The sequence below is a fragment of the Columba livia genome, chromosome 2, assembly GCF_036013475.1.
Source record: "Columba livia isolate bColLiv1 breed racing homer chromosome 2, bColLiv1.pat.W.v2, whole genome shotgun sequence".
Taxonomy (NCBI): Eukaryota; Metazoa; Chordata; class Aves; order Columbiformes; family Columbidae; genus Columba; species Columba livia.
The window spans coordinates 30,100,494-30,127,914 of record NC_088603.1 but is presented as its reverse complement, the minus strand read 5'-3'; the positions used below and the strand labels follow the sequence as shown (position 1 = coordinate 30,127,914).

At 40.9% G+C, this 27,421-nt stretch overlaps 1 long non-coding RNA gene across 1 annotated transcript; it reads right to left on the bottom strand.

Annotated features, from left to right (window-relative positions):
- Positions 1–35: 35 nt before the first annotated feature.
- Positions 36–27,421, bottom strand: LOC135578446 (uncharacterized). The gene is made up of 3 exons (XR_010470051.1): positions 26,717–27,421; positions 5,906–5,990; positions 36–205 (listed from the first exon to the last, which is right to left on the bottom strand). It is a non-coding gene; the product is annotated as an uncharacterized LOC135578446 (long non-coding RNA).

Below are 27,421 nucleotides of genomic sequence, written 5' to 3'. Positions count from 1 at the left end.
GTAACATTTTTTTTTTTTTTTAAATAAGCAGCCTCCTATCAGTATAAATTGAAAACAAGTTTCTATGGTGAGGACTACTCTGAAAAAAATGAATTCTTTATCAAAAGAAAACATTTTTCAGGCACGCCCGAAGACACTGCAGACAAACCCTACTTACCTCTACAAATATTGCAGGAAGCCGAACTCAGAAATAGAAAATGTAGCTCTATGAAGAGAAAACTGTGGATTAGAGATATCTATAGCCATTATAAATTGCAAGTAGGTAAGAATATTATTCAGCCTCTTGAGGTTTTCAGATAGTGGAAAACTACTGAAGCTACGCAAATCATTCTGGAGCTGCCCTTGGTATAAATTTATCCTCATTGTAGTACTGCTGCATTTCAGCTTCTAATTCCATTCAGCTCTATTAATAAATTATCTTCAGAGACCTTGACTTTCCATCAAAAATTAAGCATGAGGTGCTGCGCATTCATACATTGGTAGCACATTTATACATACATATATATATATATATATATATATATATACACACACTTATATATATGTGAAATCATGCTGAGATCCTGAAAAAAGTAGGAACCAATGAGTTTAGAAAAAGTCGAGAGGATCTCTGTGTTTCTGTGTTGCAGTTAGTGTGAGACAAACAGAGTGGCAGGATAAGAAGTTTGCTACAGTACAATTTTATACACTCTCTAAATTGCTATGTCTGCTCATTTTTCTCACTGAAATATCTCCCCAAGCTAATCTTTCAGAGGCTACAAACCCTGTCATTGGCATTCACAAAAAGAAATTACACCCCCTCCCCCCCCAAAAAAAAAAAAAAAGTAAACAAAACACCAAACAACCGCCCCCCAACATTTAGGAAAATCCAGGCCTGTTGAATAAAAGGTATCCACTATAAGCAAATGTGAAACCACTAGATCCAGCTATCCAATATTAACTAATACAGCTACAGCTGGGTCTCAAGGGCAATTTCTATATATCTCACCTCATAGACTAATTCTTTCATTTTTCATTAAACTGCCTTCACCTGCACGTATATATAAATGCACAAAGGTAGTCAACATTAACATTATATCAACTGCCAAGAATTCAGCTATCTGTACTTCCCCTAATTTGATAGTTACTATACCAAGGAGGCAGACATGTAACAAAACAAAACAGCACAGACACGAAAGCTCCTTTGACCTTGAAGCCATCCTTTGAATCTGACATTGAAGAACACTCTGCAAGCAGGTGGGGACTTTGGCTGACACGTGCTTACCCCGTGCTTACCCCAAATAAAGCATCCTCAGTCATAAGGAACACCTGCCTCACACCTGCATCCAGTGGGAGGCAGTGCCCTTGGGAGAGCAAACTGGGCCACAGGGGAAGGTGAAAAAGGAACTAATGAGCAGAGGTCTACATTAAGAGCAATGATTTTTTTCTTCCAGAACTGCAGGGAGCATTACAATAGTATTTTCATTTTTGCTTTAGTTATCTGCCATGAGCTACTCTTCATCTTGAAAACATCTAAGAGAAAGGCAAGCACACATATCCTTGTAAGTCCTCACCCAAAACAGAGGCACACCTTGGCAGCAGGGATCAAACACAGGGAAAAACAGATGGTGCGTAGGGTGGAAGGGCTGAGGGTCACATCTTTTGGAGGCAGCAGCTTTAGAAGGAAGAAAATATCTGATAATTATTCAATAGCATTAAACATCAGCCAATGGTTTCTAAAGGCGTTCAGGGGACCTTGAGCTCTCCCCAAGAGTGACAAGTGCTCCCTGAGCCAGTGGATATGAGATGTGACCACGTACTTGCACACTGATGGAGATGTTTGGAGTCCCTTCTCTGCTTGCAAGTCATTATCAAAACAGAAAGGTTTGATGGCAACAGTTTCCATTGGGAAGAGCTTTGGCTTGATCATCACCCTCAACCTGTGGCACTAGACCACACACAGTCTTTGGGAGAAAAGCATGCATCACTTTCTTCAAAAATACTCACTGCCTGCTTTATGGAACCTCATCACCATTTTTTTGGCTCTATCTTTACTCTTCACTGCAATGAAATTGAGATTTTTTTTTTTTTTGCTATATCCATAACTCCATGGGCCACTTCTTTTGCAATGCTGTGACCTCCCTTTGGGGCAGACTTCCCACCACTGGACACATATATTCTGTTGCTAAAGTATGTTGGAATAACTGACAACAGTATGTTGTCACAACAGACAGATACAGAGTTAGACCTATGCTCTTCATACCCACTTATTTCGTCATTTTAGGTTTTTGGGTTTTTTTGTGGTTTGTTTTTTTGTTGTTTGTTTTTTGTTTGTTTGTTGGTTTTTTTTTTAAGAAAAAAAGATGGATATCACACTCCTGTTGTATACTGTGCTGTTTACAGTGCACCAAGCAACAAGAAGTTCCTGTTGGATTTATGACAGTATAACTGGCTGTAGTTTCAAATTTGTGAGGATAAGTAACTGAACTGGAACATCGTAACAGCTGCAGGAAAGCAGAGTTACACTGACTAAGAATCATTTCTCTTGAACTAAATCCTGCTCATAGGCATCTGACTGTAAATAGCTATTCCTTGATTTTGTCTTGATGAAAAATTTAATCTAAAAATATGTATCAGTCCATCTCCACAATTCACTTTTTAAAGATGGAAAAATTTGCTCAGTTTGAACTCCAGTCTTTCCTTTCCACCCTTCTCTTCCTCATCGTGCCCCAGCAAGGACAGGTTTGAGTATTTGGCTGCACAACTTCCCTGCATATTAGTAGCTGCCAGGGACTGGTTCAAGAGCAAAGTATGTTTATGACAAAATAGCCAAAATAGGGATTAACACTTCAATTTTTGTGCCTACACCTCAAACAGATATATTTTGCTTTTGTGGCAACCTGGATGTAACTTTATTGTATTCAACATAAAGAGATAAAAGTTAGATCCTTACTTGGTCAAAACTGATACAGTTCTGAAGATAATCTTGCCTCTGCACTAACAGATCATATAAATAATGGTGTCTTGTCCAGACCTTAAAGTCATGGGGAAGACCCTTGCTTATACCAGTCACTTCAGAAATAGTTCCTACTACAAAGACAGTAAGGAGACTAACCAGAGCATGGTGGGGGTTTAAATATATAATCTAAGTTCAACTGACTTTAAACACAAGCTTAAATAAGTTTTCTTGTCATAAACACTACACATCAAAACAGTTGTTAAAGAACATCTGCCCAGATTTGCAGTTGCTGGAGATGCTGGAGTCTTGCTGTGATCTGCAGAGCAGTGAAATGCAGAAGGAAGCACAACCCCTTGCTTCCAACTACGTGCTCTCAGACAGGCTTTCCAGAGCACGACTTACTGCTGCTGTCTTGCATAACATACTGCTGGAAGGGGGCCAGTGCTGCAACTTGATGTAGAGTTTTATCAACACACAGATCTGAAACAAGAATTGACTGAAACAAAATGAACTGGTTTGGTTACTGAATAGAACTTAGAAAACAAATTATGAGATCAAACTAAATTATTAGGTTTGGGGTTTCGTTGTTTGGTTGGTTTAAATATCAGATACTAGACAGTTTGAAATTAATAATTGGAGGTGCTGGAAAGTATCAGATATTGAAGAAAAAAAAAAAAAAAAAAACACAACACCAAGCAAAGCATTTCCCAACTTTGGAGCCATTATGCTATTAGTGAATATAATTGTCAGCTGTTCAAGCAGATCAGAGGTTAGAAAAACTTGTATTTTAGGAAACTAAAATTGTGGGGTTTAATCTATAATTTTCCACAGTAGTGTATTAATACAGGAAATTGGTTCCCAAATGCCATAGATTTTTTTTAGAAGTCTTTGGACTCAGTTCATTTCATCACCCAAGACACCTGCCTAAGGCTGCATATTTAAACAGACTTCATGGGACCTGTACCCTCCTGGAATAGCAGCTAGAGGTGAGGCAGGAATAAGCAAAGTGCCTGGTGCTGTTTCAATTATGTTATTAGACAAATGAACAAAGGACTTTCTGGAAATATTATCTGAAGAGAAGGTGTGAGGGGGAGGAAACACACACCACACAACCAGCACCAAAATTGCACCACAACCACACACCATCACCTAACTACTTTTCTGCAAGAGCCTTGCAGTTTCTTTCCTTGGTAGTTCCACAACTGGATGAAGTATACTCCTACAAAATGGACTATTTCTTTTTATATAGATTTTATTCTTTCACAGCTGCTTTCAAGGATGTAGTTGAGATTTGTGAGTCTATCAACCCGTTGCTCAAAAAAAAAAAAAAAAAAACAAAAACCACACACAAACCATATCATATTTTAGGTGGTAAAGACAATGCATGCTACTGCTGCTCTGTATCCCTAACAAGGAGAGCAGTTGTGATATTGGTACCTAAACTTTTCATATCTCTAACTTTCATAGCCTCAGCCATTTTTTTAAACACACCCTATGCTGTTAGAGCTACCCTGCAGTTTGCATTGGTGAGGAAACAATACACATCCTCTGCTGAATATGTAGGAAATTAGCTACTATCGTGGTTATTTATACAAGATTGTGTATGTGCCAGTATATGTTCTAGCATTCAGACCATGAATATGCTAGTCAACTTCAAATTCAATTACTTGACGACTTTGCAAATTGCTGCAGTGCTTATCAGGCGTTAATACTTCCTTATTCTTGCTTTAACATCTGCGTCACAGCTTGTAAAATACCAAGCTGACCCAGAGAAAGTGAGAGTCACACAGAGTTGCGAAAGTCCCACGGGACTACTTGTTAAGACTTCAGTGTCCATCCCAAAATCTGGTTTTCTCAACTTTAAGAGATCCTCAAACATTTGAAATAACACAGGGGCTTTCCTAATTAACTATACAATCATATATAATAAGCACCTGAAGGCTGCATTTCTCTTAATTCAGACACCTTCAGGGAGACCTAAATTCCATTTCTTTCTTCCCAGAGCTGCTGGCAGATACTAGATAAAACTCCTCAGACTCTTCTAGGACGTGCCAAGAGTGAACTGCTACCTTTGCAATCCTAACAGGCCCCTCACAACAGCAGGATACAGCCCCAGGACTAGGGAAGAAAGGAAAACAGAACTAGAAAGGACTATTTATTAAGTGTTTTGGTTGGGTTTGGTTATGCTTTGGGTGTTTGGTTTTGTTTTGTTTTCCTCTCTGCCTTCTCCAGAAGAATGTAACACTCCGAACTCCTTACCACTCCCAAGACCTCCAACTTTACCATCAATGCCTTTATGAAAAAGGAATGTGTAGGAAATAGAATCTTCAAGCTATCTGTGCCACACAGTAAAAGTAGCTAATTAAACCTGATAGACACTTAAAACTGCATTCATACCCTCTCAACATACTAACAAGGAAAAAAGGACTACGATGGCCTTTAGAACAAGATGCCAATCTCAACCTTAGTGAGCACTGCCTCAATGAGATAAAGTCCCCAGGCAGAGAAACCTGACAATGTTTCAGATACAACAAACAGTTCTGCTCCTTCCTAAGTAAACCTCCTAAACTAAAGGCAAAGTCTTAGTTTTATAGGAAGTTAGTCAAACATGTTTAGAGTTGCTGGACAGAACCAAAAGTTACTTTTCTTTCCAGGACTAGGAGAAGCACTAGTACAATCAAGGTCGATCATTCGGATAGCAGAACGGCAACAATACCATGAACTCAGGGATATCATTGTATGAAGACCAGTCAAGACTTGTTCTCTCTCACTGGAATAATGCCCAAGAGGAAAAGAATTGGGTTGTATGTCAGCAGCATGAGCAGCTGGAAACGACAAGGTACATTCCTGACAATAACACTTTACATCAATTAAACGCCTTTTATCCAAAGCATCTTACAAAAGGAAGAAATAATTACCCTCATTTTAAAGAAAAGGACTGAGGAATGCACACTTGGTATAACTCACTGGGATGTCAGACAGGGATCTGTTTGCACTGCATGCTGCGGGCTTCTGCCAAGCAGATGAAAGTTTTTCCAATTCATGTGCCATGCTGGAAAAAAAAAAGTGTCTGTGTGAGCACGTGTTAGGACAGCACCAAGCCCTGCTTCAGAGAAAGCCTTTCATGATGACTTGGTAGCCTCAGGCATGGCACTACCTCAGCTATCACAGTCACCTTGTTTTAAAGCAAAATGTATAGGCAGATATGTGCTTGTATCTGCCTCTGTGTCAGAGATTAGACAGAAAAAAAAAAGAAAAAAAAAGATTTACAAACCTGACTCTATAGAAATTAACGAGAGCTTGGCTACTAACTCAACTAAAGCCAGGTGTTTATGACAGAGCTCTCAATTTCTTTAGCATTACCCAATGTCACTTTGTGGTATAGGGTGCAACAGACAGAGGCAAATTTCCCAGTGTACCAGAGCCCAAGAGTAACTTGTCAGGCCTCTGGCATAAAAAATTTGAAGTGGCAATGGTCCATCTCAGTTTTGTTCAAGACCCAACTAATTTGCACCTGTACTGTCATACCAGATAGGCAATTTTAATTTAGAAAGACAATTGGTGCTAAAATAGGAAAACCCACTCAGTATGCCAAGTTCAGAGCAAGTTCGAGTAAACAGAACATACTCGAAGAGAAAAGCTTCCTAAGAGAAGCTCCTGGGTAATTATCAAGGGAGGTAGATGTTCTGCTGGTCAGGAATCCCAGCCCATTATTTAAAAAAAGTATATAAAATAAAATAAAAATCAACAAACAACTGGTCAAAGAGTAGCTGTACATAAGGTTTTGGCATCAGTGCTTGACTTTGATTTGTACTGACCCCACAGAAGAGCTCAAAGCTGCCCTAAAGCAATTTGTAAACAAGACTACGGTGCTGGTTAGCCTGCTGTGTAAAAAGAGGTTGAGCTCATAAAAAGAACAATGTTATCTCAGAGAGACAAGTGTGGTGACACAGCACAAAACACACACAGGCACACACTGTTAAGTGCAAGAACTTCCAGCTAAACTGCAGCAACATGACAAATATGTCTTTGCTGGATCCACAATATTTTTGAGTCACACTTAGCTTCCCCCATTACAAACATGAGCAACAAGTATTTCTATCACAATAAAGGGGGGAATTAGTTTTTTTTACCTACAGAATCCTTCATCCCCCAAATTAGCTACAGACTGTAAAAACAAACCCACATTTTTAGGGGGTAAAGACAATGCATGCTACTGCTGCTCTGTATCCCTAACAAGGAGAGTAGTTGTGATTCAGAGGGTAACAAAGCCTTCATGTCTGAACACCAAGCACATTTCAGGACATGTGCTATTTGGAATGGCACATTTCGGAGCAGTTCAGAGGTGCCATGGTCCGTCACGTCACCCTGAGTCACCTTGACATTTCTGAGATTATGCATCATTGAGATGATAGCCTCAAGGCTATAAACCTTTTTTTTTTTTTTTTTTTTTATACATTATTAATGATAATGGCTGTTACAGACTGACTGCATAGTTCTAACACCTCCTTTTCCTATCAGAAATCTAACCAAGACTGTTATGTGCATTTAACACAATAATATCCTGCAGGTTTACATTAGGTTTTTCAGGATCACAAAAGACTCACAATAGACTCAAGTGTCTCAGCATTTACTTGTGTCTGCACAGGAAAGTGTAGTTCAGGTCTCCAGTTCACTCCTCTGCTCTACGAGCCAAAAAACATGGGAACAAAGGCACCAGTGGCCTTATAAATCATCTAGTATGTACACTCAATGCAAGTCTATTGCTTCAGTTTGCCCTACAGTTGCCTTGCAGGTTGTAGAGAAAAATCTTTTATATGTAGAACACCCAGAAAGTGTTTGCCTAGCTCTCAAATTGTATACAGAACTGAAGAGTAACATTAATAGACCGTAAAGGAGACTACATGGGAGGCAGCCTTCAGTGTATTGGACACAAGTTGGCTAGGTACAACAAATAAATAACTAAATAAAGCAATAGATCAGTCTGAAGATTCCCTCCAGAACAGTTGGTGGTTTCCAGCAGCACAGACTGCATACAGCTGTAAAGCTTTACATTCTTTGTACCAAGAAAGAACTTTCTCTGAACATATAATCTGATTTTCGCCCCTACCTCCCACTGGCTTTAAGCATGACCCTCTCAACGGCTGGGTCCACCCAAGAAACAAGAGGCTGTGTATTTTATTCTTAAAGTTTAGTAAGCTGCTCCTATTCCCACCTAGGAATGTGCTTGCACACCCACCCCAATCCTGTTGGTCAAAAAAAAGCCTGCAAATACCTTCTTGCCCTCTCTGTAACAAAAATAACGTTATTGCCATTTACTCTTCTAAAGCTTTTTTACTTTGTCACAGTTTCCTCAGCTTCTCAGTTAACGAGGAATAAATCTTCTCAGGAGAGCACTGGCTAAATTCCTGCTGCTACACACAACAATTCCTGCAGCTACAGCTGGGTCTGGGCTTTTTGTTTGTTAAGTATCCTGAATAAATATCAGAAATTTCACATATACCCCTTTTTCTCAGTGGGTTAGCCCAGCCTACGTGTTATAAACAGGAGTGCCTGGCTGAACATCTTCCATTATCTCTTGAAAGTCAGCGCTATCTGAATATTAACAACATTACATGGATATTCATCTCAAGCTCTGATAACATTATCTCCCCGGCTCTTGGCTGTAGAAACAGTCAGGTCCTACTCCCGCTCAGCTTTGCACATCAAAGGAAAAGTGACAATAGCACAGCTTTGAAAAAGGCCTCCCCGAACTGGCCAAAGTACAGAATTCATAAGCAGACAGAGTGTTCTGTTTATCTGGCAGGCGGGTGCGGTCCGGGCACGATGTACGGCAGAGAGGGCAGCTGCCAGGAACACCCCTCCACTGCTCTGAGTCAGCGGAAAGCAGTGGGAAAGGAAACGCATTCTTAGATTGCCAAACCCCACCAAAGCAATGCTCTCCCCTCCTTGATGCTGTCATAGCAAAAGAGGAAAGGGGCTCCACCAGTAAAAAAGAGGAAAAAAAAAAAGTTTAGACAAGATTGAGGACAAAAAAGCCACTTGGAAGAAAAAAAACTGTATGGCATCAACACACTTGACTCTTTCTCTTTGACCTCATGCTGACGTTTGTCCGGTACAATTCAGGAGGCGTGAACAGAGCTACATACCTTCCCTCATCAGGGCCACAGCAACCCAGTGCTGGCACCAGCAACTGCACTGCTTTGGTGCTCTTGAGAGCTGTAGGACACTAAAGTTTAAGGGGGGTGAGGAGCAGCCTCCTAACACAGATCAAAAACCAAATACGCATGTGTGTATTTGCATGTGCATGTATACACACCACCATTAGAAAACTGCTTTTGAAGAGCTCTGAGCCTCCAGCACGATGGGCTCCTTCCTGCAGTAGGGTTGAAACTGTTGTCAGAGTTCAGGAATATGAGGTCAAAATTTTTGCACTCTCATGTTATTCTAGGAAGCATCATTTCAGTTTTAGACATTTTCAGATGTTCAGCTATGTTTTCGCTGCACTGAAATAGAATTTATGATATATGTTATGCAAGTAGACACAGAGGCATGATTTTGCAGAGGATGAAAAAAAAAAAGAACAGGATCACAAAATAAGAGAGCAATGAAACAGAGCAATGAAACCACACATTTCCTTCTGCTTGCGTTCATTTTGCTCAGCAGAACACCACTTCTCAGGCCTAGCTAATCAGCATTCATCAGCAAAACAAGATATCAGGGAGCAGCAAGAGCCCTAGAGGTATTTATCTTCCTCTTCTCTGAATCGTGAAGCTTTTCAGTGGGTATTTTCACAAGACAAGAGGATTCTTCATGAGTATCTTGTAGATCAGCAGCACGACTTCAGAGTGATTGTTGAAAAACTGAAAGGACTATAGAAATGCTACATCTCTCAGGAGCCTCTAGTCTTTCCCTATCTGTATCATTCTAGATGTTTGTGGTCCTTTTGTCCCATATCAAAAAGAAAGGCCTGTTAATAGGTATCTAGAGAATCTGGAAAGATTTTTGTAATGCTATGAATAGTCAGAAAGGTTCTCTGGCCAGTAAAGGCAGTCCTGTGTTTATACCCAGAGAATGTACACAGAGGAAGGTAATGGTTTCTTTTGTTTAAGGTGGAACAACATTGGCTTAGAACAGTTCCATTGTTACTAATTTTTGTAGAGCTAAACACAACAATAGAATCTTAAGTGTACATTTCAAACAGTTACAACATGACTTAAAGCTATCTGAGAAAGGGCTTGTATATGTAGTCTTCAGCACAAATGTAGAAAGACTCAGAGCGAGTGTGACAAAAGGCTTTTAATTATTTGTTTTTGCAGGGGCACACCACTGTACAGTAGTACTCTGAACCTTGTATTCATGCAAGAATCTTGCAGAGCTGGGTTGGAGCTGCATGTTGCACGTATTTGCACTACAGCAACATTACCTACTTCAGAAGTCTGCTTCTGCATAGCACCCCGCTTCCTCTCCTCCAAACTGCTCGCTTGTTTTCATCCATTTACCCATCCACAACTGCTTGGCACAGTTTCAATTCTCCTCCCCATTCTCTCTCTTTTTTTTATTTTTTTTTTGGGGGGACACGAAATAGAGTTTGTCAAGCCCACTTCTAAATCTTCTGGTTCACTTTGTTTCAGGTTCATATTTGCTGCAGTTTAATTTAAAGAAAAGAAAACCCAGCAGTTACAGGTCAGTTGTACTCAGATAAGACTTCACAAAGTCAGCAGCAAGGAGTTACAGTTCAGCTAACAGTGTGTGTCACCACATGAACTGTTCCACCTTTCCAAAAGGAAGGGGATGGGCAGTGCTCTCGCTTAAACTTCAGCGCTTCTCACCATAGTCCCAGCTTAGAGATTCAGCCTTGCTAACTCTGCTGCATGTGGCATATTTAGTGGCCTATAAAGAACATTTGTGATAATATTGTAGTACAATACTCTAGGAAAAGGCATGAAACACACTACCAACCCCCCTGACATGAAGCTAACAAGAATTCTGTGGCCAGAAACAGCCCATAATGAAATACAGTGCAATAATTCCCCCTCTCAGCTGCTGGTGTTGCAAGATAGTATCTGCTCTCCAGTGCCATGCCCCTGTACCCCACAGGGCATTAGTTGAGCTCACAGGCTTTGCAAACCTCCTGCCCAGCCCCAGGCACGTGCTACAGATTCAGTCTAGGAGATCAGGTGCCCTCTACCCCCCTTCCCTTTCACCCACCAAGCCACACATACTGATTTCCTACTCCAGCAAAGTACAGTGTCATCTGACTAACATAATGCTTCAGATTAGCTCCAAAACTATAAATTGATGTTTAGACACAGTGCCTTCAAGCCATCTAATTCAGAGGGGTTCCACCAAGACAGAAGAGGGGGAGGAAAGCAAAACCAACCAACCAACAAACAAACCCCACATATATACACACATGATATATACATGCACTTAACTTTCCAAGATAGTGCCCCTTTGAAGAACAAGAGTATAAGCTCTGCCTTGCCATTATATCTTTGTACTCATGGATGTCTACAATGTTTGAAATACATATTCAAGAATATATATCTTGATTAATTAGAGCACTGCTAGGTAGAGAGCTATGTTAGCCAACTTCACCATGGTCAGCCCAGTTAGATTTGCAGGGAGACAAGGCACATTAGTTGAGGGATCACACCAGGCTAGTGTAGCTCTGTTGTTTCTCACTGAAGCCAACATGGCTTGTTCTGTGCCATGTGGATATATCAGTCACCTCAAAGCCAAATAAGACTCTGAGCTTCACTCCAAAGAGTGGATACACCCATAGGTTTGCACAGAATTGCTGTTTGCAGATTGATGAGGGCAAAGTACATGCAGGTAGTTAAATTCACTACAGAAAGGCTTTGGAATCCAACAAGCTTTTCCACCAGCGTTGTAAATTGTACAGGGTACTTAATAAAACAAGTAAAATAAAAATTACTTAAAAAAAAAAAACCAACACCCAAACTTGAACCACATATGTACTCAGATGGATTAGTGCGCATTAAATCTTAATCTGCAGTGCCTTAAGGCAGGGTTTGTACATACACACCCACAAAACCCCCAGCCTCTTATTCAAACACATTTCCCACTATTCAAAACTACAATGATAGAGGAGATCATGTTTCGGCTTTGCTAAACTAGCTTAGATGACACTATGAAAAGGTAAAAAAGGAATAAACAAAAAACAAAGTTTGCAAAAAAAAAAAAAAAGTACTGGTAAATTAATTTTTCTGTTTGAAGAATCTTTAACCAAGCATTCCTCTTCAGTTTTGACAGTTCACAAGGTTAAGCCTTGAATTACTCCCTTCCTGTTTATCGCACCAACAGAAATTTGTACTCTTACTCTAGAGTTTCTAGTTTATCATCCCAACTAGGCATGACAAACCAGGTCACCAGCCATGACTAAAAGCAGCACAGAGTATGTTAGACATAGTACAGTCCCAGCTTCAGTTTACTAATTGAAGTAATAAGTACAGCTGGGCACACACCAGCATTCAACAAAGGTATTATTTCAACAGTGGAAAGTACAAAGCTAAACAGGACTTCCTAACAACAAGCAAAGCCACGCATAGCATAGAGCCTGGCTCATATAGCACAGGTAAAGTTCACATGAAACTTTACAGTGGTCTTATCCATTCCACATTGGAGCAATATCACTTTCAAGGTAGATTAATTATAGGAGGATGTGACAAGGTAAACAAAGGACAGAAGACAACTGTGTGAGCACAAAGCAACTTAAGCCAAACACCACCCACCTACACATTGCAGAGACCTGTGTAGACAAGAACTCATGGAGTCAAACCTCAGAGAGAAGTCCAGGAAAATGTGCCAGTTTAGAACAAGTTTGACTCCATACACTTATTTAAAGTCCAAACTAACAGTGGTCACTACATTGTGGGTGACCCATTCATTATTAAATGCAATATATAGTTCATTGTTTTTCAGAATTAATGTGAAATGGGAAGATTCTCCCACAGGCCCAGTAGCCATCTGGTGCTATTGCTGTACTTCATGAAAAAATCATTGCCATTTTATCATAGCAGGTTATTTCAGAGATTGCAATGATTTATGTTTTATAAGCAGAATATGTTCTTCACTTCTGATGTTTGCAAATCTGCTTCAGCATCACACTTAACAGATTACGTTCTTTTGGGCTTCATCCTGTGGATTTCTAGCAGCCTTGAAGGCAGTAGCAGCTGAAAAAATAATCATAGTTTTAGTAATAGCTTTATGAAATGGACATCACAGAGTAGTCTTTTCCCAAGCTAAATAAAGCAAAAGTCATCAGTGCCAGTGAAACATGTCAAGACATTAGGAGCCTCATTACAGTTCCAAACTCTCATTCAGCCTTTCAACTCCACCAGGGCTGTCAAGTAACACACAGCTTAGTTTGATGTTCATTCTGGCTCAGAGAAATTTTAAATTTCTGTCATATCCTACTCGTGGGAGATTCTGCACCCACAAGTGTTTCAGCAAGCTATACAGAGACTGAAATTAAGTTATTTGGTTAAGGAGTGCACAGGCTAAAACCCTCCTCATGAGTGCTGGGGGAAGCATGAGCAGTAAGTGACTGGACTTGTAAATGGTCACCCAGAGCTTGGCTAGAACACCTACCTGTCCTGTACCACACTGGTATGAGCTGCCTGTGCTGTGGCTTTTCTCTTGGAGCACTTGAAGTTTACGTTTTTTTTTCTTTTCCCTTCTTCAGGCTAGTATGAATAAGGCGAAAAGAATTCAGGTCATGTAGCCAGGCAATTCCTTTAATCAGAATGAGATCGCTTGTGAGAATTGGCAACGCCTGAAGAGTGGGAGTAGAATATGTCCCCAAGAATTCAATACACAACAGGCTGCAATGGGAAGGAGCTACTAAAATTGAGAAGGAAGTGAGTGAATATTTATAAGTTCTCATCAAAATTAAGATCACCTTTAGTAGTTCCTTTTCATATTTGCAAGTACTTTATCAGCCCACACAAGACTTCAGTCTCAAGCTCTGCATGTTACCTCAACTGTGGGTATTCATATATGTTAGTAAGGTATTTTTTTTTTTAAGTCTTGAAAATACTGCCTTACTTCCAATTGGATTTTGCTTGGGAATTTTACTTTGATTTTTTTTTTTTTTTAAAAAAAAAAAAAAAAGACATGATGGTCCTGAGTGAGTTGATGAGGTCACATGGAAGCATGCAGAAAATAGAAGGATGAAGGGAAACATGGACATTGCTAATGTATATATAGGTATGGTCTTAGGGAGGTTAAAGCTCCCCTGGAACCAAAATTAATAAAAAATGCAAGAGGCAGCAAAGGCTTCTCCTAATACAGAATCAGCAACAGCAATTTAAAAGAAAACATGTTTCTGCTGCTGAACAGATTGGGGAATTTGGTGGTAACAGAAGCAGAGAAGATCTTCACTGATAGGGTTTGTTCTTGGGACCTTTTGGTTCCTCTGCCTAATGTCAGAGTCTGCGGGAGCAGAGTGAATATCTGCCTGGTCCTATTGGCTCATGTGACAAATGAGGGCAAGACACTGCTGGTCAGCACCATTGAGACACCACTCTCAATTACTTAAAAAGGTCATGGCAATTTCAGGAGGGCCTCAATAACTATAGAAAGGCAAAAATGTCACATTCATCTTCAAGAAGGATGATCTTGGGAAGCCACAGCCTTAATCACAGTCACTGGAAAGACTGTGGAGCAAGTCTTCAAAGCCATTCTTAAGCACAGTAAAGATGAGAAGGTCATAGGGAACTGGCAACAGGGAGTTACCAAAAGGAAATAGTGCTTGACTGACCTGACCTTCTTCTATGAGGAGAAGGATGTCTTTGACCAAAGGAAGAGAGGCGCATATAATTTACCTTGACTCTAGCAAAGATTTCAACAGTCTCCCTCAGCACCCAGATCAACCAAGTCACAAAGATATGGGCTACATGGGTGGCTTATAAGAGAAGTAAGAACCGTCTAGACCATTAGGCTGGAAGGGTCAATCATCAAAAGCCCTTGGGCTCCCTTGGAGGAGGGGGATCAAAATAAGGATGACCAAATACTAGACCAGGCTGCCCATGGAAGTTGCAGAATCCTCATCCTTTAAGATACTCAAAATTCAACTGAGCAAGGCTCTGAACAACTGCACCCAACTTCAGAGCTAGCCCTGCTTTGAGGAGACAGTTGGACCAGGCATCCTGCAAGGCTTCAATTCAACAATCTTGAGTGCCAAGACCCATGCTGCTCTTGTCCAGGGAACAAGAAGATGCTCAAGTACAGCCTCACATAAAGTTCCTTTCACCTAAAAGAGTGAAGAAATAGACTGAAGTAGGATTTTCAGATGCACTTATTTCCCCCTGCTTTCCATTTATTTTTAAGATGGAAAATTCCAGTCTCCTGGAAATTCTGAGCAGAATCCACAAACAGGCAGAAGATATTGTAAACTGCCAAGTTTAAAAGAGTAAACTATGTGAACTGCAGAACAGCTTGAACTTTTAGCTTTCCTGCATTACAGATGTCTGTATGGCCAGGCTCTATTAGCTCTGTTGAGCCAGCTTTGCAGGAAATACCTACACACCTAAACAATAATAGCAGAAGAGGTAAGAGCCCTCCTGCCCTGTCATTTCAATAAGAACACCTCGCAATGGTCTCCAAACAATTTACATGCAAGCCGGCCAGTCAAACAAACCCTCAACTTAAGGAAAAAAAAAAAAAAAAAAGTTTCAAGGAGCGGTAAACAGACTTTCTGCTTTCAAAGCAGTTCTTCCCTGCTTAGGACAGAAAGAAACCATGGCTATAGCAATCTTCACACAGTAACATTATTACCAACTGCTGTGCCACAAGGCAGGTGGCTGCTGTAGTTAGCTATTGTTTTAAGCTGATGATAAATCATCTCCCAGGAGAGACAGTGCAGCTATCGCACCTGCGTTAATTCTCACAGTCTACTAACACCTCTTTCCAAAGTCAGCGGCACTAGCATTCAGCTAATAGAAGTGAGAATAATCCCCTACTTCCTTCCAGTATGTCCTCTGAAACTGTATTACCCATTCCAGTCTCAGACAAAAAACTAAGAGAGACCACATCATGTTTTTCTAAGCATTATAATTTTATAGTTTAAAAAAATAAATCACTATAATATTGAAAGCACAGTATTCCTATTAGAATAGGTCTAATTTCGATGATAGCACAAGGAAGCCTCAGAAGCCAGAGTTGCTCCCATGTTTTGTTTCATTGCCAGTATCCTATAGTCACATACCAGTTCTGAAGGATGCTGGTCTTACACAAGGCCACATAACACACTAGCATCTGGCCACTACTCTTAGGCTCCTCCAACTTTCCATCATCCTCAATTCTTCTCTTTCCCATTTATCTCATTTAAATTATACAGCTGAGTATTGACATTTAGGTCTATGTTTGCACAGCCCTTTGCATGATGTGCAGGTCCAGAAGTAGGTCTAAAACACAACATTCATACAAATTAGATCAGTTAGATCTACTAAGCAGGGGAGCACTATTTCTGTTCCAAGTTCTAACATACTTTCCTCGGTGCTTCAGTCACTCTAACTTATTGTATAGAAAGGCTAAACCAAGTGCTGTCCCAATTCTAAGAATAAAGTCACTAGCAATAAAAAATGAATTTGCAATAAACAATATTCCCACACTCTACAGCCAAACTCCTCTCACCAGAAGAGGTAAATAGTAAACAGGCTGGCTTGGAGACTTTAAAAAAAAAAAAAAAAGGCAATTAAGTCAGCAGGCAACCAGACTCAAAAATCCCTTCCAAAGAGAGCTAACATTAGCCTTTGCTAACCTGAGAGTCCTGCTTTTTAACTGTCTCCAACGGTGTCACCCATGGTTGCTCATTAAGTATTCCCAGTGCTTGGCAAGTTTGGTCAATAGCCTAGAGCTCCATCTGTGATAGGTAGCATTTACTTAACAAGGAGATATCCCAAAGGCTACAGTGGGATTACTTATTTCTGCTCATGCTGTAGCAGGCCCCAGATTGTACTGGTGGAAAGGAAGAAGATAGGATCTGGTCCTCCTTAGCTTACATTAGAGTCTTTCTGCTAAGAGGGAAGAGAACAAGAATCTGAGTCAACATCCACTGAAATCAATGGAAAGTCTCCCATCTTCTTCTACCCACTTCCTCCTCCCCTTTCAAATTCAAGGCTTGATCCAAGAGTATGCAAATAACTAAAGACATATTTTGCTTTTGGTGCATGCATTGAATCAGACAGAGAACTTCAGTTTTGGCTTATTCAGTTTAGTTCATCTTGTTTTCCCCATCAGAGCAAGACAACAAGGAATTTAGTAGCTTTTATTCCCTGCTGTATGACGATATTTCAGGCACACAGTTAATTTTTAAAAACCATTCTTCAAACACCCCCCTACACACACAATTTGTTCATAATATATTTTCCAGTTTGTTGCAAGAAAACTTCTTCCAGTGCAGTAAATTAAAACTTTCACTTTTAAAGCTAAATTGAGACTGTTCACAAAGAGATAAATATAGTTTAAGATAAACACATTCTTACAAGAACATTCAGTTACAATGTTACTGGAGTAACAGTAGTGTGTACTTCATCACAGCTAAGAAAAAAAAAAAGCAGAGGCTGACTGTCAGGCAGGTGCTGAAGCAAAGTCCTCAAATCACATCCAAAGAGAAGTAGTCAGATCAGCTGAGGTGGCATCAGGTAGTGTGACTGATATTTCAATAACTCACTTCAGTTTTCATTAAGCAAGGAATGCTGATTCATATAATTCAGCATCAGGTTTATCCAGCTAAGCCACTGCAGAATAATTTCCTCAGTGTAAAGCTGCCCATGCACACAGTGCTGGACACTTGCATCAGGAAGAGCATGTAAGAGTCTAAGGCATCAGTCCAGAGCCTATTGCCCTTTGAGATGTAGAGAAAAGACAGACTGTCTCAGAAGTCAATCAAGTTCAGCAGCAAATAGATGACACACTTTCACCTGTCCATTTGGAGAATACAGTAAAAAAAAAATTAATATTTTAGAGTACACTGACCAAGGAAGAGTGCAAAGCCCAAAGTTTTTCTAAAATTCAGCTGCATTACCTAGTTTAATTCAGGCTCCTTACTGGCCCCACTTGTCTTTGAAACATGCAATACTTGGCTTTTATAGAGAAGAGCTGGGCTGTTACAGCTGCCTGACCTGGTTCCGGATATTGCTGGAAGAACTTTGCCTCTATAGTACCGTGACGTGTGTCATGAAGTATATGGTATGAAGGGAGGCGGCCACCCTTTGCTCCCATGTGTGCCAGAGTCACCTCAAGAGCATTCTAGGGGGTGATAACAGACTTGGCCAACAAATGAGGCTTGGAGACAAGACTCAAGTCTACCACACACAGATGGGGAGGCAAGTGGTCACAGCTGAGCAGTAATATCAAGACAGCAACAGCTCAAGGGAGAAAATCATTGTAGTCACCATGGCAGGTGACAGGTTAAGGTTGTTGGAAGGAAAAGAGCCAACTGCTTAGGCAGTGACAAAGACTTCTCCATACATGCTAGTGGCTATAGCTGTGCTAACAGATACACCAGCATTGGTCCTATATGCCTTCACAAACTGTAGAAGGAAAGAGACTTCCAGATAAGCATTTTATTTCAAGCAGAAGTGGCAATCTTTCCTTTGAAATTAATCTTTTCTAACTGTTTATCACCATTAGTTTATATGAGATTCGGATTAGGTAGGATGAAAAAGACCCACTGAGATCACAGACATACCCAAGATAGACCAGTAAAACTGGAAGGTCCTTCCTTATCTGCAACTTCACATTATGAGCAAAAGCATTTGTTGTGGTATAATGCTTTAACTTCACTTACCTCACCAGCATAATTATACTAGCACAAGCACTTATTCTGTTGTGATCAAGTCCACAACATCAGTACGTGTAAAAACATTGCCAAAGTGTTATCCTGAATCAATGGTTTGCTATGAAAAGTTTCTAAGACATAAGCACAAAGCCCAGCACATAAGGAGTAAAAACAATAGATACAAAAATACAACTACATCCTTGTTGGATCTACCTTTTTAACACCCTCTATCCCTCGCCAAAGAATGATTGCTGCAGAAAAGATCACAGAAAGAGCAGCTGTATGAAATATTAACAGTGCAACAGTAAGACTAACAGCTGGGGACAGCAAATAGAGAAGTCTCCCACGAGAAGGAGTGAGGGAAATATTCCCAAAGGCAGTACTGATCCCTTACATTTGATCTTATCCCCCCCATCACAATCTACACGTCGTTTTTTGGCAAGATGACAGGTAGATGGAGAACAAGTTAACTTCTCTATCAGTGGGACGGTTTGGCATGGTACAAGAGGCACGTATCCTTACAATTACAAAGTCAGAAAGCTTAGCAGAACCACCCTGTTTGCTTAACGAAGTGACGTAAGGCACTCAACCACGCAAGTGTAGCCTTTGTTCTTTCTTCCAGCTATCCCAGTTTTTCCTCAATGCCCTCCCACTAATTTCAAGTCTAGTAAAGCAGTCTGTAAACCCTAAAGCAGGTACTACATCTTTTTTATTTCTGAATATGGTCTGAGTAGGCACCAAGAAAGTACCTAAGCACGATAAACCTGAATATAATTGTCAGCAACTGGAATGTTCCTAGAAATCCTATTTATGTGTGTTTTACCTTTAGTAAATTTTGCTTTAGAAAGTTGAGTGCTTTGAAAAAATGGTTATGTTTCACACAGTATATATGGACATCTCTTTATGCTAAGGAGTTACCAAATAATTAACAGACAGTGTTACACTATGATAGGTTCAATTTTTTATAATGGCGTAAATAAAGATGGTAAAGCCTTCTATTGATGGGCTTGAGGCATAGTACTCACATGTGTAACAAGACTACAGCATCTATTAATCAATTCTATTGAGGATAAATTCCCAATTTATAAAGTGTGACAGAAAAAAAAAAAAACTACCACCTAATATAATAGCAGACTAAGCAGAATGTAGCTCAACTGAACTGTAAGATACTTGCCTATACATCACAAGATAGGCAATTAGGATAATAAAGAGAAACATACCAGTTTTTATTATCATAATTTAAGTCTCAACAGGCTTGTTTTCAGTCGTTTCAAGATCTTTTGTCATTTCACTACCCAAAGAGACACAGAGAACACAGTAAAGCTGGCCAGATCTAAAGGTAAGTCAAACTCCTTTCACTTTAGATAATGCAGCAGAACGTCCTAATTATCTATTTTTGACAATATAAATACACTAAAAGCAAGGCTGGACAAGAGGCTGTGGGGGACCAAACATGAATTGTGATTGTTTCAATTTCTTAAACAACAAATACATTCTTATATTTTCCATATAAGCGCAGGTTTCCAGCCTGATATGAGCAGTGCCACAGGATGCAAGGGGGTGAGCCCCAGACTAGGGTCTGGCTGGGCAGGGCCAAGGCAGATGCTGTGTGCCACAGTCAGCTCCCCTGGCTGGCAGCACTGCCAGAGAGGCTGGAGAACCTGCAGCATCTGGCAGGGACAACCCAAGATCCTAGTGCTGTCGCAACAAGTTATTAATTTAGAAGGGAGTGAAGAGGAGGCTGAAACTTCCTTAAGTACCCACACACCACCCTTTAGACCATAATAAATCCACACACAGGAAGTGAGAGGATGGTTTACCATGAAAGAGGTAGCTCATTTACTTAAGCTCCAGTTTACACAGTCACCAGAGTTGGAGATTCCTCAGCAGCAAGTCATCAGTTCCCATGGGTCAGAGGTGACCAACAAGACAGACAGATGCTCTTGGCCAGAGCACCTCCTCATGCTGCAGGGAGGGCACCCAAGCCTTTCAAGACACCCTGCAGTGTGCAGCACCTGACAGGCAGCTATTTGGCTTGTCCAGAAGCAGCAGCCTTCCAGTGCACAGGTATTTCCCAGCCCCAGGAGCAGCCGCTGCTGCCCCTTGCCTCAAGGGCTGCTTGGCAGGCAGGGTTACAGAGGGAATGGCAAGGCTGGTGATCCCAGAGAGATCAATTGCATCCTCCTCCCTAGTGCTATTGGGTAATCTAATTACTAATCTAAGAATCTAACAGACTGATAATAGCCAACTCAGACATTATTGCATCTTTTAAAGAGTTATTTATATCCATCTCAACAGAAGCCATAGCTCACCTCCTTCTGAAAGGAAAATAAACACTGTCTGAGCCAACCAAATAATGTCTCACTTCAGACATTCAATTCAAAAACATAATGGAATTGGAAGTAAAAGTGGCATTTGCTTCATTATCATCACAAGCTTTCATAAATGTCTAAAATTCTTTAGCCAAGAACTGAGTTGACCAAGGTGATTTGAGAAGCTGTCAGCAGACAATAACACTCGAGAATCTGAATATGAAATTTAAAGACAAAGAACTCCACATCAGAATTTAAGACACAATATTGCTTAATACTTAAGCCAGGCATTGCACATGTTGAACAAGCCCACATTAATTGAGGAAACAAAGGTTAAAGATAAGCAATTACTTTGGCAAGCATGACATTTCTGAGGCATCATTTTTTCCCCTACCACATTGGTCAGAGGAACAATAAGAGGGAAAGGAAGAAGGTGTACATACTGTTGAGTTCAAGGCCTGCCATTCTTACGCACCACATCAAGAAATAGTCAAGTACCCTCAGAACAGACAATTTTTTGTCCTCAGCCACCGTGAGGTCTCCAGGCTTTATTCACCAGCCTTCAGGGGACAATTGAGTTTTTTCATCCTTCTGCCCTTGTAAGTTAGGAAAAAACTTGGCGTCCAAGAAATAATCAAATGCAACAAGGGGTTTCATCCTCTGATTTCATTCTTTTTGCTCTTAAAACAGCTGTTTTGAAGCTTAAAGCAGGCTCATAACATAGCCCACAACATTTCACTGTTCTGTAGAAACAAGCTTGTAGTTGGATCAATGAAGCAGAGAGTGAATCACCATAAATAAGTACAGCAACTGCACACTTAAAAATTATCAGAAACTAAGATGCCTTGCTTTGAGAGAGCAAAAGATGCCATCAGTACACTCCATATCGATGTAACAAATGCAAGTGTATTAGGAAAATACCAAAACAGCAATTTAAGAAACCTTTGCAGATTAAGGCAGACACTATTAAGAGATGAATCTCAGCTTGTCTGCTTAAAGCAATTTCAGCTCTTTACTTTGGTGATGGTGGCCAGTGAGACCAACGACACTTATCTAGGAATCTTCCCCAATCTAATTTTTTTTTTCAACTTTTCAAAACAGACCAAAAAAGTACCATTTTATCATGTTTTGTGTATGATTTTAGCACTCAGCAAATGCCATGGCTCTGATTTCACAATCCAGAATCCATCATCAGCAACAGCACTAGCTGAAAGTATTACCACCATTCAGCCCCATCTTTTCAATCTCTGGACAGCCCCCTCCAGTTGTGCTGGCATATAAATCCAGACAGCTGCAGTCAGAACTGATATGCTGGAAGATAACCGAGAAGTTTCAGTGAAGCCAGACCAGCTCACTGTAGGGACCATAATACAGCTGCACAAGCAAGTCTGCCAGCAGAGTACAGAATGCAGGGCAACATTTTTACTGAATATTTTGTACCATAAAAATACAGACAAAGAATCTTGCACTTTAATTTCTTTTTAATTGTATTTTTTTTAAAGTCTTCTGCCACATCCTAGGAATATTTGAGAGTTTGAGATTCCACTTTAACAAAAAATTCCAGCCTTGAGAGCTTGATAAATAGACCATAATCCAAAAGGTTGAATAAAAACCCCAAGATACTTTTGAAGATAATTGGAGAGGAAAAAACAAACAAACAAACAAACCCCACACACACACTTGTAAAGAAATGTTAATACTGGATATAACATTCTTTAAAGAGTGCAAATTCTGCCTACAGGAAAGCCTTTATACAGACAACATCCCCCTGGGAGAAGCAGCACTCCACTGGAGTATATCCCTTTCACTTCATCACAGTGAAGAAATTTAGAAGTTGCTAATAGCTGGACACCATGGAAAAGTTTCTAAGAGGAGACACTGAAGGAGTTTGTCATAGCAAGACCAGGCACATATCACAAACCAGAGAAATAGCGCTATATTTGCAGTGTTGGTGCATGCTGCCTGGGCCAGATCCTCCCCACAACATCCTGGATCAGTGGTGAGGAAAAGCAGACCCATCTCACTCTTTCTTCCAGAAGATCCTGAGGCAACAACACATCAGCTATGGGTGTCTAGGGTTTGCATAAGAGGAGGCAACAGCCCCCCATGGGGCTGCACCATGGAAATGTTATGCAGCCATGAGCTGAAGTGGGACCCCACTCTTCAGAGTCAGGCTCAGGCCTGGCCCATATCTGCACTTCCACAGAAGAAAGTGTTGTACTCCCTATTGATTATCAGAAGGAAAATAAAAAACTGATGGCCCCTGCCTGGTATCTCCATCTGAATGCTTACCAAAGTGAAAACAATTTATTCTAGTTCGCAAATATCCCCAGAGTAAGACTGGCATGGAGCTGGTCTCCAGCTCTGCCTACCAAGACATCTGACTCATCCCCAGCTTGGTGCAGCCCCTCACACTTATCAGGCTCTCGAGATAAAACTGCTGAGGGCTGAGTACACAGGCTGGCCTCTCCCAGCCCTCCCATGACATAACTGCTCTGCAGGAGCCAAGAACTTTGAACAGCAGGGTCACCTCCCCAGGCTGCAGTTGCCTGTCACAGTGTACAGAGACCTAATGCTGGGTGTGTTGGCATGGGACTGCCAGGAGAACTGAGGCCCTGCTGAGGAGAGAGAAGGCAGAAGAGCTTAGTGACACTGTTGTTACTGGGATATACTCTGGGCTGCATCTCCAGTCCAGTCACCCAGAGGCAGGGCCTTCCTGAGGGTCCCTTCTCACCACACTCTGAACTCCTTTTCCCTGGAGGAGAGCATACGCCCACCTGTAATCAAGAGCCTCTCCAAACATGTAGCTGCCCGTGAGTCACCAATGAAAGTACTCAAATAGAAAATATAAGAAATGTTCACTGTTTTTTCCCATGCCAGCTTCAGCTAAAGAGAGGTCATTTCACCAAACCAGCACAAACTGGAACAGAGCACCATGGGTGCACAGAAAGGTAAGCATCTGCACCTACCACTGGCAACAATAACCAGCTCACCACCACTCCTTTGGAAAGACAAAATATTGCTCCATTCAATTCTTACCATAATGCAATAGCCTAGGTCAGAGTGACTTCAATTGCTTTCCCCAGGAGAGATGTTACAAGCAGCACAGTGCATTTCAGAGCCCGCAGAGGTCAGACAAAGCCTCTGGCTGGTCATACAGAGGAGGGTGATGTGGATGGCATTGCTCTGCAGGCCCAGATGCCAACAGTGACAGTTTCTAGATCTAGACACCACTGACAACTGACCAAAAAAATGCAGCAAAGGGCTCTTCAAACACAGTAACAACAAACTAGCCATTAGTCTCCCTATCAAAATATTTCTGCAGAGATCCTACCCTGTTTTCACATTTCTTATGGAAGAAAAGCAAGGTTATTGCAATAGCCTCAGTGTCCTCTTTGAGCTCTTCTAAAAGCAAGAAATAGGGAGAAAATCCAGCAGTCTGCTTAGATACAGGATTATTTGAGCTGCATCAGGATTTAAAAGAAGCTTTTCAGAATTACAGTAGAGTACACAGGCAGAAGCATGCTTGAGTCCAACACCATTGCTGCAGGGACAGGGGTCCAGAGTATAAGTAATAAATACACAAACTGGATGCTTATTCACACTGAACTACTATTGACACTGTAGGGTCTCTTTAGTGGCCAGAAAAAACAGTTTGGGGGATTTCCACTGCTGAGCTGGGTAAGGCAGGACTACCAGAGCCCAAGTAAGCTTAGAGCTACTAAAGATTATTGAAAGGAGGGTTCTCAGCTGCTAGCACATAAACCCTGGCTTCGTGGCAAAAGTAATGCAACACCTACACCCACTCAGCACACTAGATAAAAGGAGCTCTTCCATGTTTGCTGCCTAGTTCACCAGCCCTGCTCCAGAAGGCATCCCAGGGGCTTACTGCTGCAGGCAACTGAACTGAACAGCTTGAAAGGAGGAGTACCCATGCAGTTCACTTTTCAACTAGTGTTTACAACTATATTCAATAGCGCTTTTTTTCTTTTTTATTATCTTCCACGCTGCTGGATTTTCTTGCAGACTGCTGGGAAGGGGCACAGACAGCAACTAAGCCCCACACAGATGCTCACTCAGTCCCCTTCAGTGAGCTACAGGACAGAATCAGAAGAGCAAAAGTGAGAAAACTCATGAGTTGAGATAAAGACAATTTAATAACTGAAGCAAAAGCCAAACACACAAGCAAAGCAAACCGAGGAATTCAATCACTCATTCCCCTCAGCAGGCAGGTGCTCAGCCATCTCCAGGAACACAGGGCTCCATCACATGTAATGGTTACTTAGGAAGACAAATGCCATCGCTCTGAACATGCTCCCCTTCCTCCTTCTGCTCCCAGGTTCATATACTGAGCAAGACATCCTATGGTATGGAATATCCCTTTGGCCAGTGTGGGTCAGCTCTCCTGGCTCTGTCCCTCTCAGCTTCTTGTGCACCTGGCACAGCGTGAGAAACTGCAAAGTCCTTGGCTACTTAACAACAACTAAAACATCAGTGCACTATCAGCATTCTTCTCATCCTAAATCCAAAACACGGCACTATACCAGCTACTAGGAAGAAAATTACTCTATCCCAGATGAAACCAGGACAGTTTTTTGTTTAAGTCTTGGTTGATACATCTCCGCATTTTAATGAGTAATAACAATCACAGCAGGCTCAGAAAACAAAAAAAAAAGGCCCAACAAACAACATTACTACACATTTTAAAAAGGAGATGAAAACTTGCCAGGTTCCTGTCAAAGGAACACAAACTCTTAATCATTCTTTCCCAAACATCCAAATGTAGCTCTGCTGGTACTCCAGTCCTCTGCAGGAGCATACCCCTGCACCACTCTCCTTCAGAACTAAAAATTCTCAGAATCCCAACAAATTCAACACTAGTGAGTGGCTGCATTATGTTATGCATTATTAATTCACTGCCACAGGCCTGAGAAGCAACAGGTAAATGCTTTCTACGCATAACTGCAGTGGAAGAGAGAAAGCAAGCTAATATGCACAGTGCAGCTTTTCAGCTGCAGTTTCAGTTCCAGCTTTGATATCTTCACAACCCAGGTTTAATCCACACAACACACAGAGTGAACAGGATGTTTACAGAAGCAGATAATATCTGCTTTGGAATCTATGTACAGTTATTTTCTCACCAGAGATAACTGATAGGACATCATAGCACCTGGTCTCTCATCAGAGATAACAAGCCTTCAGGAGATACACCCTTGCTGTGCTTTCATATGATGATATGGTGATTTCAGGGACGTAGATCTCTCAGTAAGTCTGCACATCAGCTTTCTTTTTAAGATCAAACAATACCTCAACAAAACAAAGTCCAACAATTTTCCACAAGACTGCAGAAGTGTGTGATATGCTCAGTTTAGACATTCACCAAACACCAAAGCTCATATCACCATACCCCAAAGCCTCTAGTTGCTAGGTCTCTTTCTTCCTCATCTACACCTCCCAGCATTGCAATTTGGTTTCCTAAGAAAATAAACTACACACAATTTCAGAGCATTAATTGTAGTAGGTTTAAGAAAGTATGAAATTATTACAATTTCCACAACACACAGACACAATATACCTCTTCCCATACCCCCTTCTAAGTTTGCGTTTTCTTATTAGAAAGACTATCAGTTATTCATACTTTGTTAGATAGAATACCTGGGGATACCAGAGCAGTTCATCATTTCCATTGCTTGTAGAGTTCCTCAGTCACATCTTGTTTCTACACTCAGTTCACCCCTAAATACCAGCTAACAAACTTTCTTTTAACAAATCTTGTTCATCTTCTAACAATTACAGCCTGCTTCCTGGTAGCCTTTCTGTAGTCACAGGAAAGTGATTGCAACTCCCAACACATGTAGAAGCAGGCACAGGTGTTGCTAGACTCAATTACAGTATCAACAAATAAGTGGGGATTTACTTGTGTTGTCAAAGAAGAAACATAAAAGTTTACTATGTAAAAGCTTTTATAGATGACAGTTTTGTTGCACAATTCTCCAGCCTTATCTTGCTCTCACTGAAGTCAATGAAAAAACTACCTTTGCATACACAAGCAGTGTGAGCCATAAAACACTATAAGAGGAAGTAATTTGGTTTACTGATTTCTCCATCAAGAATATCTGGACTGTGTAATGTAGTGTTTACTCTAAGTAAAAGCTTACACTTCCTTTTTTCTTAATATATATTATTTAATATACTTTATATTTTCCTTCTACGAGCAGCGTAGTCATTGGCCAGCACCCAGAAGCACTGGGGTGGCTTTGCTAAGCAAAAACACTGCAAGAGGCTCCCAGCTGCTGTAGATTGACACAGATTTCCAATGCCAGACACCTGCATTTTCCAGCAGAGTAGCTGGCACAGACA